Source organism: Stigmatopora argus, chromosome 12 (assembly GCF_051989625.1).
Source record: "Stigmatopora argus isolate UIUO_Sarg chromosome 12, RoL_Sarg_1.0, whole genome shotgun sequence".
In the NCBI taxonomy this organism is placed as follows: domain Eukaryota; kingdom Metazoa; phylum Chordata; class Actinopteri; order Syngnathiformes; family Syngnathidae; genus Stigmatopora; species Stigmatopora argus.
The window spans coordinates 13,248,214-13,266,763 of record NC_135398.1 but is presented as its reverse complement, the minus strand read 5'-3'; the positions used below and the strand labels follow the sequence as shown (position 1 = coordinate 13,266,763).

The following is an 18,550-nucleotide window of genomic DNA, read 5'->3' as shown; positions in this document are numbered from 1 at the left end:
GCCGTGACCGGACGTTTGGTCGCCGGACGTTTGGTCGCCGGACGTTTGGTCGCCGGACGTTTGGTCGCCCGGGTGAATATAATTTTGAGAGCTGGTTTCAAAAGTAGATATTTAGATATTAAACTCTCTCTCTCGTGAATATAATTTTGAGAGCTGGTTTCAACAGTAAACTCTCTGTGATATTGTCAAACGTCCGGCGACCAAACGTCCTGGCGACCAAACGTCCGGACGACCAAACGTTTGGCGACCAAACGTCCGAGTGCCAGGATAAGCAGCGTTGAAATGAATTAATGAATATATCGCCTACTAAAATGTCTCATCTCATTTTCTGAATTGCTTTATCCTCATTAGGGTCGCAGAGGGTGCTGGAGCCTATCCCAGCTGACTCCAGGCCATAGGACACCCTGAATCGGTGGACCGCCGATCGCAGGGGAGACGGACAACCATGCACACTCACACCCATACCAATTTTAGAGTGTCCAATCAGCCTACCATGCATGTCTTTGGAATGTGGAAAGAAACCAGAGTACCCAGAGGAAACCCACACAGGCCCAGGGACAACATTCAAACTCCACACAGATGGACGTTAACTGGATTTGAACCCAGGACCCCAGAGCTGTGAGGCCGACGCGCTAACCACTCGCTCCACCAGGCCGCCCCTACTAAAATGTGATACAGATTTCTCAAACAACAAAGCTAATGGCCTTGTATCATAATGACTTCTTTCCACCTTTCTCTCTCTATGTTTATTGTGGTGTTGAGTCCTATGATAAGTCCTTTGATTCTGACATTGAAAACAATCAATTGAAATGTAAGGACAAAGGGGACAGTCCAACTTTTTCAACGCGAGTGCATTGAATGAGTTCAACAAAACTGTGCATGAGTGTGCAGGCAGTCAGTTACCAGGGTGACTCAGCAGCTCATCATGGTGTCCTTTTGACAGGCAAAAGCTTTGAGACACGCACACACGGTCGCACGCACACCGCCACACAAAAAGTATGTGCTTCTGAAGAGCAGAAATTTTGATTAGTGCTGACAACACACTGTCACCTTATACAAATGCACACGCGCACACATACAGCTGTGCCATCAACAAAAATAGAAACCAGCATTTTTAGTTTTCCAGCAATTTTTTTCCTGATTTATTTTATTTTATGTGGCTAAAATAACAGACAGCAATGCACACGGGTGGTCAGCTCTCCAAAACTATTTTACAGTACTATAAAATACTACACGCTATTTTAAAATGGTAATCATTTCGATAAAAATCCATAAGGAGTGAAAAGGCCAAATAATAAAAGTGGATCCTAATTAGCCTTTTCCAGCTGCATTACCACAACAAAATATATCTCCAAACTTGAGCTGGGCGATATGACAAAAATTGTTATAACAATAAAAAAAATTATCAGTCGATATCGACAATTAATGATAACTATCATTTTTTTTGTTTCAAACTTCTGTGAATAAGTAAATAAATTACTTTTCTCCTTGTTCAAATATGAAAGTAACTATGTTACCTTACATTATAAGAAAATAGATGATGAAATATGATTTTAAAAAGTATTTTTGTTGTTCTGTTAAGCAATGAAGATAACACAACTCCATCCTTACACTATGAAAAGTAAAGAATAAAACCGGCAGAAATTTTGACAGGGGTCTTTATTTTTATAAATTTGCCTTCAAACCAAAAGTTGCCATGCAATATGAAATGAATAAAATAATCAACTGAAGACATCATCACCATTGGCAAGCAGACTATTTTCACCCTCACAAAAATAAAGTTCATTTATTTCACATATGGCCATTTAAAAAAAAAAAAAAAAAGTTGGATGTTTTAGATCTAAAAACATTTTCAGAACATTTACATAAAATGGGGAAACACCTTGATAAAGTAAAACAAATTTTCCTGGCTGTCCGCAAATGAGGACAGTGGGTAAAGGACATTTTCAATACGGCTGCTCTTTGTGCACAGGTATTTATTCACGAGGCATTAAAATAAAAGATAGAAAGAGAGCGCCAGGGCTAATTTACTTGGATCTTTTTGTGCAGGGTCGTTCACACACTTTTTTTGCTCCAAGATCAACTTTTCAATGAGCCAACCTCCTGCGATTTACTTTGTTGTTAGGGTTGAATTGGGCAAAGTGGTCCTGGAGGGCCGCTGCGGGTGCAGCTTTTTGTTCCACAGACACTTCAACCAACGAGGGTTGTGTTCAAATGAGAAGCACCTGGCTACAATCCACTGATTCCACTTCTAACATACCACATTTGTGGAAAGGTATCACATATGACTTACTGCACAGGTGTTCAAACTATTTTGCTCCATGATCTACTTTTCTGGGCGGCCCGGTGGAGCAAGTGATTAGCGCGTCAGCCTCACAATGGTGGACCTGGGTTCAAATCCAGAACGGTCCACCTATGTGGAGTTTGCATGTTTCCCCGGGCCTATTTGGGTTTCCTCCAGATACTCCGGATTCCTCCCACATTCCAAAAAAACATGCATGGTAGGCTGATTGGACACTCTAAATTGCCCCTTGGTATGGGTAAGTGTGCATGGCTGTCCGTCTCCTTGTGCCCTGCGATTGGCTGGCCACCGATTCAGGGTGTCCCCCGCCTCTGGCCCGGAGTCAGCTGGGATAGGCTCCAGCACCCCCGCGACCCTAATGAGGATAAAGCAGTTCGGAAAATGAGAGGAGATGAAATTTTGTTACGATTGTTATTTTTGGTGGGATTGACGGATGGATATTTGATGATCATACTGTTGTTGTTGTTTTACCAGCTACGATTGGAGAATAGAAATTGACTTGCGAGGACAATACGGCTGTTTGGTCACATCCCTGCTGTACTGCCTGTCCCTACCTGATAAACTGCCATACTGAATAAAGAGCCTAGTAAAACAGACAAAGCAGCCTTTATCTTAAAATGCTAAACTATAGACCTACTGCCTTTGTACCGGCTAAAGGTATACATGACTCAGACTCTATGGATGGTCAGAAATTGTGGCTTGTTCCAGCTGTACTCTGTGACCCCAAACCTAGCTGCCTACCCGCTTAAATGGTAATCTGAGAGGGATTGAATGTAATCTCACCAATCCCCACAGTACAAATCATATATCATTAAAAACATGCATTTGAAAAGTAAAATTTAATGATTCTATGTTTATAGAAAGCCTGTTATTGATTTCAAAAAATAAATACATTAAATAACATTGCATTACATTGTGTTTTTTTCACTTCTAGTGGATGGTGGAAACGTATAAAAGACGAAAACTACCGATTTTAGCCATTTAATGTAGGGATGCTTTGATCCTAAATTTATTATTCCGATACGGAGCATCAGTAAAATTACTTAATGGTTTTGTAAGTAAATAAATAAGACTGGTGAGTTTATGGTGTAGTCCGCCTTTGCTCAAATTCATCTGGGATTGGCTCTTTGATAAGAAAAAGCGGTGTTGAAAATAAATGAATGAATAAAAGAATGAAGAAATAACCATTATCTTAACTAAAATTACTGACATTTTTTTCCCAACAGAATGCCAATTTGTTCAAGTGCACTACTCAATAAATTCCCGGTAATACTTTTGCATTTTTATTTTGTTAAATAAATAATATTGTAGTTCGGCTGCTCAGTATCCAAAATAAAAAAATAAAAAATGAAAAACAGTGTCATACAAACAGTAAGTTGACACTTTTTAAAACAGTAAGAGTATTAAAATATTAAGATAATAATGTAATTAATTGAATAAGACTGTTCAAAAGTTAGGGCGGCCCGGTGGGGCCAGTGGTTAGCATGTCGGCCTCATAGCTCTGGGGTCCTGAGTTCAAATCCAGGTCACATCCACCTGTGTGGAGTTTGCATGTTCTCCACGGGCCTGCGTGGGTTTCCTCCGGGTATTCCGGTTTCCTCCCACGTTCCAAAAACATGGATGGTAGGCTGATTGGAAAATCTAAATTGCACCTAGGTATGGGTGTGAGTGTGCATGGTTGTCCTTCTACTCGGGCCCTGCGATCGGCTGGCCACCAATACAGGGTATCCCCCGCCTCTGGCCCGGAGTCAGTAAGTATAAATTGCCCCTAGGCACCCCCTGCAACCCTAGTGAGGATAAAGCAGTTCAGAAAATTAGATGAGATGTTCAAAAGCTCAATTTTTGCTGTTATCCCTCTGTTCTTTTTTGCTAGCTTCAATGGTCATATAATATCAAAAATCACGTGCAACTATAATGGAAGTTGAAAGTCATGTGCCTCACCCAAACATTTTGCTGTTGTAATAATTGAGGCAATAATCAACATTTGTTTTTTACTTTTTAGCAGCCTGCTGGGAAGTCAATTATATGTGAAATCAAAAGGGCGTCTACACCCACATACTGTAGTATCTCAGTCCAAAAACAGAAGAAGCTACGGCTCAGACTATAGAATTTTCAAGGAAGCCTAAAGCTAAATAAAAGGAATTAAAAGTGTGATTATTAGTAAATACAACACATGACCAACTCAATATAAAGTCCTTGCGCTTGCACCCAATGTATTATTTCCTTAGGAAATTTTCCTTCAACCGATAAAATCCAGTGATTATTTGTGAAAACAATTTCAAATGGGGGTTAGGGTTGGTTAGAGTGTCGGCCTCACAGTGGGGGATCTGGGTTCAAATCTGGGTCGGTCCACCTGTGAGGAGTTTGCATGTTCTCCCCGGGTCTGCGTGGGTTTTCTCCGGGTACTCCGGTTTCCTCCCACATTCCAAAAACATGCATGGTAGGCTGATTGGACACTATAAATTGCCCCTAGGTATGAGTGTGAGATTGAATGGTTGTCCATCTCCTCGTGCCCTCCGATTGGCTGGCCACCAATTCAGGGTGTCCCCCGCCTCTGGCCCGAAGTCAGCTGGGATGGGGTCCAGCACCCCCCGCGACCCTAGTGAGGATAAAGCGTTTCAGAAAATGAGATGAGATGAGAATTTCAAATGGATGTTGTTCATGACGGCTAACATGCCGATCATCATTTTGTCCACTTATTTGTTTTTTGTGTTTTACAGCCTTTCTATCTTTGGTTTAATTACATTTTAATATTTCTTAATACATTCCTTTTTACTTTACTTTGGTCTTTATACTTTTTATTTGATGTGTTTACAACTTTCTTTGTTCAGTTAGCCTGGCCTTTGCAACTGTATTGTCTAACTTGTAACTATGCCTTTCCTGTATCTGCATTGTCACCCTCTTGCTACTGTCACAATGAAATTTCCCGAATACGGGATGAATAAAGTTATCCAGTCCAATCCAATCCAATTTAGTAAATGAATCATTACACAACTACACTGTTTACCGTCCTCAAATTTTAAATGACATAATCAGGGTGGTGGCATGCCGGCCTGTGTTGACACTTTTTTTCAACTGAAGTGAGAATGTGATGTTTAATTCTGAACATATTCTTCTCCCCAGTGTTAGATGGAAGGTACACGACTTTGTCGCCATTGATAATTTGTTCAGCCATTTGGTCCAACCCTTTTTCCAACATCCATGTAGTGATTGTGCTGAGAAAATGATGCTTACGTTAAAAGATTCATTTCCATTCGTTAAACAGGGCAATTTTGGATCAATTGTACAAAAGCTCACCATGTCTCTTAAATGGGACATCAGTCACGGGTACAGACAATTGAAGACCTACTAATCCTCACATAAAAAGGGATACAGGATTTGACTGCATGTCTTTGTGTGTATCTTATTGTATAAAACCAAAATTTAGATTAATTGACTATAGCACACACTCAACCTCCATAGGACCAGAAAATTGCGTTTTATATAACAAGGCCTTCCAGCCTGCCTTCTTTTAGAGGCATTATGTCCACAAAACGAAATACAAATAGAAATGCCGTCAAGTATCTTTCATATTAAGGTTTGGTATCTGGCTCATACACGTATGTAAAGCAATTTTATCATGATTTGGGTAGTTTGCGTCCACGGATATGAGAAAATAGATCAGAAGCTCCACGGCCTGGTCATTTTCAGCATGTGAGATTGCGGCATCACAGTAACAAAGAGGCACGAATACACGGATCTCTGCAGGAGACAGACAGAACCTCCCACCCCCCACTACACGCCCACCTCCCACTGCCATTGTGGACCGAGTAAAATTGTATACTACAATTACATATTGAGACTCCAACACAGAGGTAAAAAAAATAGGCCACATCCATTCTGCTAAAGCCCCAGACCTACTTACTGTGTTGCCATCTATGGGACACGCATTTCATCCTTCGTTTCAAATGATGGTGCACAGCAGAGCCGTAAAACAAGCTTTCACACGCAATGACGTAATAGCACGGCTGGGGTAAATTGCAGAAATTGAATCACTTACGGTGCAGGTGTGTCTTGTTTTCTCTAAATGTGGCTGTCAGTCAGAGTAGAATTAAAATATCTCTCTACCTTTCTCTGGGGGGAAAAACTGGTGCGAAGACTCAGAAATTAGACACTCCCACAGTGGCCGGTTAAGCCAATGAAAAGCCTCGAAGAGGAAGCTCGTCTGCAGGCTCTTCGGGTACTGTTGCCTTCACGTGCTATCGGAAAGACGGCAATTCCCCCAAATGTATTGGGAAATAATTTATGAAATGTCGAAATGCCATGTTTTTAATCAAATAAAATACAAGTTAAATTGAAAAAAAAAATGCCTTTTGTTGAACAAAACCCATAGATAATGTAAACCACATTTAAGCAGTGTAATTTCTCTTACACAAAGAAGCAAGGACTTTTTAAAGCTTCACCCCCCATCTTTATTAAATTAAAAACTATTTTAAAAGATAACTTTTTTTATGAGTTCTGATTACTCTTGTGGTGCAATCTTAGCCAGGGCCCCATGTTCAGGACCCCCCACGACCCTTGTGAGGATAAAGCAGTTCAGAAAATGAATGAATGAATGAATTCAGGATTTATATTTAGGATTTAGATTTAACATTTAATTTCAGGATTTAGAGTTAAGATGTATTTTTAGGATTTAAAGTCACTATTTGTATTTAGCACTTATCTAGAAATAAATACTGAAATATTGTTGTATATGTGGAAAAAAGTGACTATAATTTTCACACCATATTTGAAACATTGTGTGTTCTTAATTATGAGAAAATGTAGCCATCATTTTAACTGAACACAACTTTACAAACATCACCCCATAGTCATGTCATTGTATTCCGTCAACTGTAGAACTGTGAACCCCTTTGAAAATCTTACTGTTCTACAGTAAGATATGAATAAATTTGACATGACAGCATGTATGCATAGACAGAAAATGCGGGCTTACGGAGGTTGCACTGGTCTGCAGAATTAAGGTTCTCCTACCTCACACCATTTGTTCATCTGTCCACACATCTAATTGTAAAAATGTACTATCACAATAGTCACTTGGATATACCTGCAAAAGTTAATTGGTTTTGGTAAAAATGGTAGCATTTTGAAACACTGTTACGATCGCGCCGAGCCGTCGTGGCGCGATCGGAGGGATTTGGACCCAGTAGCGGGGAAGCAGGAGGGGACAAGGCGAACTGTGCTCATGTTAATAGCTTTAATAACTCAGGAACCCTTACAAAATAACAAGGACTTGTACATCCAAAACGAAACAAAACCAGAGCATGGAGAACAGTACCTTTACAGCGATGTATGCAGTATCACACAGTACGATCCGACAATGAATACCAATTCAGTCGTGTTTAAATACATACATTCGGAAGTAATCATGAATCACTCGCAGCTGCTTGAACATAACGGCAAGGAAGGAGGGACAAACGAGCTGCTCCTGACAAACACGAGTTCCAATAATGTTATTATTAAAACTGATGTACATGGGTGTCCAAACTGGAAACCCACTGCTGTGGATGCAGTTGCAAAAAAACGATCCAGTACAGTTTTAAACCAAGGGTGTCAAACTGGTCCTCAAAAGGGCCACAGTGGGTGCAAGTTTTCATTAAAAACAAGAGGATATATCAGTTGGTTGCCGTCAGATGCTACTTATTTTAGAAAACACCTCATTGGTTAAAATGTCGGGATCGGATCAGTTGGAACAAAGACCAGGCACCACTATAGGCCCTTTGCGGATTCGGTTTGACACCCTGGTTTAAGCACTGAGGTTATAATGGATTGTTTTAATAAAAATACAAAGCCGCTCTGAGAGCTGCAAATCATGTTCAGAAGAGCTGTTGTGCAAAATGATTTGTATTAGTGAACGACCTGATGTAGTATATAATCAAAATCATTTTGCTGAAATGAACTCTCATTGCAGCCTAGCATATGACAACAGGTAATCATTGTGTACTACATACATTTTAAGCACGTAACAGACCCCGTGCTGATTCATGAGAGTTTTTTATAGAGGAGAATCTTTCTATAGGATTATCTAGGATTACGGAGGTGACATTGCGATCTCTCACATGCTCGAGCACATTTTCTACAGGAGGCAAGGATATTCACAAAGCAAATAGTCACAGTATTAAAACTACTAGTATGGTGTTCATAAATCCATATCTGACATCATTCTGCTGACAGTCTCTCATCTCACATCAAGCCATGAATGTAGTTCTGTGACATTTTTCAACAGTATTTTACATCAACATACTAAGTACAAATATTTTTATTAATATTCTTTTAATTGTATTGATTTTTTTTAAATTTATGATTTATTTTATATCTCTTCTCCTGTTTAGGGAAGTGGTGAACCTAATCACAGGGAATTAATAAACACCAGGCAGGCAAACTGGGAAAAATGTACATTGATTTCTGATTTGATGAACAAACATCCTAATATTCCAAATGTAGCAAAATATCAGTGGCGGTCCGTGCATTTTCTCGTAGCGCCTTCAACGAATCAATCCAACCCTCAAAAACTATTTCATGGCTATAAAACCTTGACTGCAGCTACAGCTGCGACATATAAAAAATAATCAATAAATCAATGCACAAAAATGGGGTAAAATCCACTTCCTAGCAGCATTTAATGATTAAATACAAATACTGGAGCTTTTCAGACATTACAACCGGGCCCGGAGTATCATTTCCCCGGGAAAAAGACAGCGATGAACGTCAATGGCGAAATGGCAAATATTGCACTAAAATGGGGTAAAATCCACTCCTAGCAGCATTTAGTGATTAAATACAAACACTGGAGCTATTCAGATATCAGAACCGGGCCCACAATTGAAATATTATTTAGGAATATAGCCATATTTTACTCACCAAAAATCCTTTTTAACTGTACACAATATCCATCCTCCTTTCTTTCTTCCTTCCGAAGCCAATGCTGAAAGTCGAGCCTGTCCTGTCATATTTCTGGCATAGTCCGTCTTGAAAATGGCTTTAAATCAACACAACAATATATTTGCTTGTGCAGCTAGCTCCAGATACAGTTTGGTAGCTAATCATAGTTGGTGAAAGCGATGACGTATCCCTACGCCTGCGACAAGGCAATGACGTATCCCTACGCCTGCGACAATACATTGTGGTGTTGCCAACTCGAAATCTGATTGGTTAAAGCAACAGTCTTATCGACCCTTGTTTAATGCAGCAGAGCCCGCAGAACTGATTGTGAAGGCTTTGAGGTAAATTTCTGACCCTGGCAACAAATAATGGCTGAAATGTGATTGGTTAAATGCTTCAATATGAAAACACACATCTGGAAGCAGTGCAATCAGGGGGGAAAACAATGAAAGGAAGCTAACAGACAATTTGGAATTATTTAATAAGTATTAATGGACAAAATATAATATATGATTCAGATATTTCTTAGGCCAGCAGAGAAGGTCTTGAAGGCCCTGACGGCCCACCACTGCAAAATACAAACAAAGTATAAACCCTCATGAGGATAAGAAGCTCGCAAAATTCATGAATGTATGACTGAATGAGCGAGGGGATGAATGAATGACCACCTGAAGCAGAGACTTTTGTAAAACAAATATAAATATAATTTTTGGGGGGATCATGAATGTAACATTCTTTGTGGTGTGTTTACTTATGCAGCATGTTATGGCAGTAGTGTTTCTAATTGTAATGTTTTGGGGGCTATGAGGAAAGTACCCCCAAACCTGGCACTTTTGTCATATAAAAAAATGATGCTACCCAGATTTATTACGTAAACTGAGTAGCATCTCTCTCCACGGTCTCCTACTGTTTTATCAAATTTTGCAATGAGTCACAAAGGGTACGTAATGAGCTCATGGTTTAGTGGTCTGGCTGTAACTTAGCATTTTGGCCATGAACAATGATGAACAGTTTACATAACAATTGTTTGGTCAAAATTGACCCCGATTGTTGACTTGCCAAGAAGACAAATGCTCTACAATATGCTATATAATCGTGGTTTGCAAAAATCCTCAAAATATATTTTGCAAATAACAATATTTATATTTTCCTACAGGACGTAACCTCATCATTGACATTGTAATGAGGAAAGGATTGTGTTATGTTTCATCTCAATGATGTTTAGATGCTAATTTTTTAAAATGAAATACATAATTTTATCAGTGTGTTTTAACTGCATCTCCGCACTTCCTAAAGCACGTGTCAAAGTGGCGGCCCGGGGGCCAAATCTGGCCCGCCACATCATTTGGTGTGGCCCGGAAAAGTAAATCATGAGTGCCGACTTTCTGTTTTAGGATCAAATTGAAATGAAGAGTATAGATGTGTATTACATTTCCTGATTTTCCTCCTTTTAAATCAATAATTGTATTTTTTAATCAATTTTTTTCTGTTTTCAATTCAAAAATCATTTTGTAAAATCTAAAAATATATATAAAAAAGCTAAAATAAACATTGTTTTAGATCTATAAAAAAACCGGAATATTCAGGGCTTTTAATCCATTTATAAAAAAAATATCTAAATATTATATCTAAAATGGTCCGGCCCACGTGAAATCAAGTTGATGTTAAAGCGGCCCGCGAACCAACCCGAGTTTGACACCCATTGTGTTACACCATACATACATTATAACATAAAGTGGGGCACAGGGGCCAGATGTTGGCAATCTGTGAACCAATTCAGGGGAGTTTCCAGTGGACCTCATCCATGTGATGATGACCTAAATAAGGAATGAACCCCTGCAGTGCTGGAGCTTAGTTTAGAGATTGACACAGTAATTATTTAGCATGTATCTTAATAAAAAACAAAACAAACCTTAAACACCCCGCAAAATAAATATGTGATTGTATGGGAATGGGAATTCAAAAGCATTTTTAGGTAAAAAGAGAAATACCATAATATCTCCAAAAAACAACTGTTTATAAACAAATCTAATGAGGATTAGGAGATTTTCAAGTGCCTTGTGATGTTGGATGTTCGTGCAACCCAGGGGGTCTGGCTAAAGGAAAGATTTGGAGGGGAAAGTGTGGAAATTTGGGGGGGATTTGGAACAAGGCTGTGCAGGGGGTGTCTGGGCTAGACTATAGGATGAGACATTGGTAACGAATTGGAATTTTTAAAAATATGTATTAAAATATATCATTTAATGGCAAAGAAAAGGTAATATAAGCATTCTTCAGTAACAGTTATTATATTAAATAATAATCTTTGTCCACTACCGTGAATCAAAAACTGAAACAGTCGAATAAATCACAATACTTTGGTTTTTACATATGTTAACAGAGCGGTTAAAATGAATTATTTAATCAATAAATACTCAATGAAAATGAAGATCCCACCTGAATAATAATCTTTTTATAATAAAAAAATGCACTGTTAATGAACCTCAAGCAGGCTCAGAAGGGTTTATTGAAGTCTTAGCCCTTCAAATTTATTCAAGTTACAACTCTCACTCTCAAAAGGTTCTAAGATTTTGTGTTCATTTTTATTTATTCAGTGGGGCGGCATATAACTAAAAATAATCAGTATTTAATAAGAACTCTTTTCCTGTTTAATTTTGCAAACTTTACAAAATTTTCTTAAGTGTGAGATTCCTTGTTGTGTCTTTAGTTGTTTGTGCATACTATTTATCAATTACTTCTTTTGCAATGATGTGATAATTAAAAAAATGATAATTTCCCGTTTTACCAAAGGTCATGATGACCAATAAAGCATGTTTCTTATATAAAAAACCCTAAAATACATCTAAAACATAATTCTCCTTGTGAAGCATTTTATGAAGATCCAGATTTATTGCGACCAACTAAAAAAAGGCCCTTCTTAAAATAATTCAGATACCCACTACCCTCTTCTGGACAAAAAGAGTTTGTGCAAATTTGAAACTACACGAGTTGTGACTTCACACTCCCACACACCCTTCAATTGCAAATTAGTCTAGTAAGATATTTTCCAAAGCGATTTAAATATCTTCACAAAAAATATCTAGTATTTTCCACGGTAATAAATTAATACAACTCTTATTGTTATTATTTAACCAATTTTGAGGAGGAAAATATCATAGATTACACAATACATACATAAATGGCAATGCAACACAAACTTTCACCGTTTAAAAATATTGTTTCCAATGTGATCTTTTGTTACAGTTAAACCTGTTTGGAAGAAACAATTACAATTTGGTGGTATTTGAACACCCTGATAAATTGCAAGAGCCTGTCCACTGTGAGAGAGATAATCTAAAAAGGAAAATCCAGAAATCACAATGTATGATTTTTTAAACAATCTTTTGTGTCATACAGCTGCAAGTATTTGAACACCTGTGTATCAATTAGAATTCTGACCATCAAAGACCTGTTAGTCCGCATATGCATAGACCCCATACATACAATCACCTCATTTCATTTTCTGAACCGCTTTATCCTCACTAGGGTCGTGGGGGGTGCTGGAGCCTACCCCAGATGACTTCGGGCCACAGGCGGGGGACACCCTGAATTGGTGGACAGCCAATCTCAGGGCACAAGGAGAAAAACAACCATTCACGCTTACACTCATACCTAGGGGCAATTTAGAGTGGCCAATCAGCCTACAAGTACAATGCATGTCTTTGGAATGTGGGAGGAAACCGGAGTTCCCGGAGAAAATCTACGCATGCCTGGGGAGAATATGCAAACTCCACACAGGTGGACTGACCTAGATTTGAACCCAGGACCCTGAACTGTGAGGCCAACGTGCTAAACACTCAATCGCTGACACCCAGACCAATTGCATAATAATCTTTTAGGATAGTATAAGTCGCCGACGTGAACTTGATAAAAATATAACAACTATTTTACATAAAATAGTGATACCATTTAAAGTGTTATTAATTTGAATTAATAACACTTTAAATGGTATCACTATTTTATGTATAGTAGTTTTTTATTGCTCTATATTTTTCTTAACCCTTCTTAGAAAGTTTAGAAGGCACACAGGGATCCTCAAACCCACTCAATTTTACTTTTCCTACCAGCAGTTTATATCCTGTGATAATCTGCTGCATTGTCTCTGGATTTTATTCATGGCCATTCAACCTTGAATTACTAGTCATTGGCAACCTCCAAATTCCTGGGGGTCCACGTCATAGACAAGCTCTCCTGGTCTACCAACGCCACGGCAGTGGTGAAGAAGGCCCAGAAGCGACTCCATTTCCTGAGGGTACTCAGGAGGAACAACTTGGACACTAAGCTTCTGGTAACCTTCTATAGAGCCACTGTGGAGAGCATCCTGGCATACTGCATTACAGTGTGGTACGCTGGAAGCACGGCAGCAGACAGAAAGGCCATGCAGAGAGTGATCAACACTGCCCGGAAGATCATCGGCTGCTCTCTGCCGGTACTCGGTCGTTTGGTCGCCGGTCTTTTGGTCGCCCGGAAGGTTATTGATAATTACCATTTAAATCGTTGCTCAAATTCCCTAAATACAAACTGCAAATTATTATTTAGTCATACTTAATGCCCTATTAATTATTAGGCTAAAGGAAAGCTCCAAATTTCCCGTACTTTTATTGTGTTTTGTTGGAGAACTTGTTAAGACCCTGACTGATGTCCCTTCCTAAGGGGACAACTCATGTACATTCAAACTCTTATACACTCACATCCGCTCAGTGAAACTGCTCAGGGCCATTGTTTGCTTTTATTGATGCGTAGACCGTGTTGTTTTACCTTGTTTTGTCGCCGGTCTTTTAGTCGCCCGGACCCAAACAACGGGCGACCAAAAGACCGCGACCAAAAGTCCGGCGACCAAAAGACGGCGACCAAAAGACCGGCGACCAAACGACCGCACACGCTCTCTGCCCTCACTGGATGACATTGCCAGCCCTTGCTACCTCAGCGGAGCCAGGAACATTGTCAGGGACCAATACCACCCTTGTCACAACCTGTTCCAGCTGCTGCCCTCTGGCAGACGCTACAGGTCTCACAAAGCACGGACAAATAGACTTAAGGACAGTTTTTTTCCCCACAGCCATCAGGACTCTGAACTTGAGCTAGCACGACACACAATCCCTTCTGTGCAATAACTTCCGGGTGTGCAATAACAATGTGCAATATCTTAGAAATCTGTGCAATATTTTAGAATCCATGCAATATTTCAGAATCTGTGCAATATTTTAGAATTCTGTGCAATATTTTAGAATTCACCTAGCCGGAATGTGACTTTTTATACTTTTATACTACTATTTATGTTTTTTTACTGGGAAAACACACTTTGAAAATCTTGGAGTAGCACCACCAATTTCGTTATACGCAGCTGTGTATGATGACAATAAAGGGTTTTGATTGATTTGATTTGATTTTATGAGCATCATTACCTTGTTTTACAACTTAATCGAATAAATCTATAATAAACTATATTAACTATCATGGAGGTTTGCAGGACTACTGATACTATGCCACAGTTGGCTACAATGAGTTTTGTTCCTACCGGTTCATTGTTTTCATAACACCCATCCAGCAGAACAGACATTTAGCTCCATTACCCATCTATGTTTATCTCCACACATTGCCCAGAATAACCTGTCACTCTACAGCCACTGTTCACCCATTTCCTCCAGTAGCATGACTCCACTATATCTGGGGGCGGGAACTCAATTAAAACAGGATAGAAGCAGAATAACAAGATGTGACTGTGAAATGGGTTTCACAAAGAACAGGAAACTTAAGAGACATGTCAGGGACAAGTAGGAGAGATGGAGGAGCGATACAAGAAGGAAGGCGGAAGGGTAAAAGGAATTGAAGTAGGGTTGGCAAATGTTTTTGATGGGAAAAAAGAACAAAACAAGCAAGAAGAAATATCAAGAGGAAGGAAAGTCCATTCATGAAGGCAGGACAAAAGAAAATAAAAACATCAAAAATATTCCAACTTTACCTTTGAAATTCATTTATAGACCTGCTTATCATACAATTGGGTAAACAATTGTGTTTGGTGTGTCTGTGTGTGTGAGCATACAGATTAAGTGTTGAAACCTTCATAATAACACAACAAGCTCAAAGCTTTTGGTTTCATGTTTTTCAGTTGACCGACCGAAACTGCTGGGACTCTGATCCATCTCATGCAACAAGTGATTTGGTCTAAAACTAAATATAAATTTGAACACTACAATAGGGTGGTCCGATGGAGCCAGTGGTTAGCGCATCAGCCTCACGGTGGGGGACCTGGGTTCAAATCCAGGTTGGTCCACATGTATGGAGTTTGCATGTTCTCCCCGGGCCTGCATGGGTTTTCTCTGAGTACTCCGGTTTCCTGCCACATGCCAAAGACATGCATGGTAGGCTGATTGGACACTCTAAATTTCAGGGTGTCCCCCGCCTCTGGTCCGAAGTCAGCTGGGATGGGCTCCAGCACTCCCCGCGACCCTAGTGAGGATAAAGCGGTTCAGAAATGAGACACTACAATAACGCGGCAGCAATTTTAAGTTATAATTAACTGCTAAAATGTATTGACAGCGGCGGCCCGGTGGAGCAAGTGGTTAGCGTGTGGTTAGCGTGTCGGCCTCACAGCTCAGGGGTCCTGGGTTCAAATCCAGGTCATCTCCAGCTGTGTGGAGTTTGCATGTTCTACCCGGGCCTGCGTTGTATTCCTCCGGGTACTCCGGTTTCCTACCACATTCCAAAAAACATGCATGGTAGGCTGATTGGACACTCTAAATTGCCCCCTAGGTATGGGTGTGAGTGTGTATGGTTGTTCATCTCCTTGTGCCCTGTAATCGGCTGGCCACTGATTCAGGGTGTCCCCCGCCTCTGGCCCGGAGTCAGCTGGGATAGGCTCCAGCACCCCCCGTGACCCTAATGACGATAAAGCGGTTCAGAAAATGAGATGAGATGAAATGCGATGTATTAACAGTGCAAATCAGGAGTTTCGAAGAAACGGACACACAAAGCTCAGACAACTAATAACAATCTAATCTGAGGAAAGACCTTATACTCACTAGCTGAGTGCTCTAAAATTTTCGTGACATGCATGTATTAACTGAAGTGAGATGAGGGTACTCAGAGAATAACCAGACAAACAGAATGGATGAAGTTCATACTATGAACTTCACTAAGAAGGCTATAGGGATGGAGCGGTTCAATAAAATATATATATATATATATATTTAAATTACTAACCACAATTTACTATCCCCACTTCTTTCTATCACTGAATCTTTGCAGGATTTGTTAATTTCTGACAGGTGGCCATTCAAATGGTGACTAATAATGATTTGGGAACCTGTTTTAAATATCACTGGTCTTATTGTTCAATATGTTATAAAACTTTGAATAGTATTGTTCTGTATGAAATAATTACCAGCAATTGAACGAACTCTAAGGTCCAATATATTCAGTTTGTAGAAGTAACTAAACTTTGAGATTAAATAATTAAAAATAATATACCATGTAGAACTAAATATTAAAAGGCATAATATATCCATAAACGATTCATTTATATTCACTCAGTCTTTCGTGCCGCATGAGGGTTGTAAGGGTGCCAGAGCCTATCTCATGTAATGATGTGCAATAGGCGGAGCATACCTTAAATTGGTTTCCATCCAATTGTGTAGCTGTAGCACAAGAGGAGATCTCATGGTTGTTTGTGCATACTATTTATCAATTAAATATTTTGCAATGATGTGATCATGAAAAAAAATGATAATTACCCATTTTACCAACGGTCATGATGACCATTTTGAATTGTAGCGAGTTAGATAGCTACAATACAGCATTTTTCTTATTAAAAAAACACTACAATACATCTCAAGGAAGGCTGAATCCTTGATCTCAGTACTGTGAGGCAGAAGTGCTCATCACTCAACCAGCATTCCCCCATATATAATGTATAATAAAACATTTTCATTGATTCATTCATTCATTCATTCATTCATTCATTTTCTATTCATTTCCTGAACGACTTATCCTCACAAAGGTTGCGGGGTATAATAAACATATATTTAAAATATTAAAATTGACAAACATATGCCAGATAGACAACAGAAAAAAATAATTTTAATCTATCCTACATCATTAAACTGCATAAAAAAATATTGAATCTTCGTCCAGTGCTGATAAAACCCAAACACCCCGGGGTCTTCTTGTTTAATGTTAACCTTCATATGTGTTCTTGGGATTCTGGACCCACAATTCTACTATTTTTTGGTACCTGTTCTGGTAAATTAGTGTTTTGTGTAAAACACAGGTGTCAAAGTGCCGGCCTGGGGGCCAAATCTGGCCCGCCGCATCATTTTGTGCGGCCCGAGAGAGTAAATCATGAGTGCCGACTTTCTGTTTTAGGATCAAATTCAAATGGAGATTATAGATGTATGTTATATTTTCTGATTTTCCCCTTTTTAAATTAATAATTGAGATTTTTTTAATCCAATATTTTCGTTTCTAGTTCAAAAAGTATTTTGGCTAATCTGAAAATAAATATATAAAATATTTGCACTTTAAAAAAATATATTTTGTTTTGAAAATCAAATGATTAAAAGACAATTTCCCTTACCAAGGAAAAAAAAAGCTCAAATAAACATCGTTTTACATCTAGACAAACTGAATATTTAGGGCTTTTGATCCAGTTCTTTTAATCCAATTAATTTTTTTTTAAAGTATTATATCGAAAATGGTCCAGCCCATATGAACTCGAGTTGACTTTAATGCGGCCCGCGAACCAACCCGGGGTTTGACACCGTTGGTGTAAAGTAAAGTGGTCAATAAATGATGAGGAATATTTACACTATAAAAATCGCTCCCAGTACTAACAATAACACATTCAAACCACAAGCAACTCTTGCCCAAAACCATAAAAACTCAATGTTTATGAGATGCTACGTTGTTTTCAGTTGAAGAGGGGAAGCCAAACCCACTGAGTGACAAAACAGTCATCTCCTACAAGACTGATGAAGAAGGAAAAAGATGATAACCATTGTGATCATAAGGAACGGACATAATCTCATCATATATTTTTCACACCGAGTGTCCTACAACACTTTACCCTAAATGAGATTTATACATGATATTGAGTGTTTAATTGTTGTGAAAGTGGCGCGGTGTAGGGCGTGTGTTTGGGGGCGTTAAAAGCCTGATTAAATGTAATTTTTTAAAATGTTTTTCATTTCAAATAAAATGGGACCTCCAAGTAATTGTTGACATAAATTACTTCATATATAATGATAATGGTGACTTGGTGTAAACTGGTTAGAACATCTGCATTAAAGT

General features: G+C 39.0%; 1 protein-coding gene across 1 annotated transcript in view; it reads right to left on the bottom strand.

Moving 5' to 3' along the window:
• Positions 1–6,499, bottom strand: part of LOC144085483 (uncharacterized) — a 52,860-nt gene extending 46,361 nt beyond the window's left edge. Inside the window, exon 1 of the mRNA XM_077614800.1 lies at positions 6,342–6,499. The gene's annotated coding sequence lies outside the window, so the exon portion shown is untranslated. The remainder of the gene's footprint in view (positions 1–6,341) is intronic.
• Positions 6,500–18,550: the final 12,051 nt, after the last annotated feature.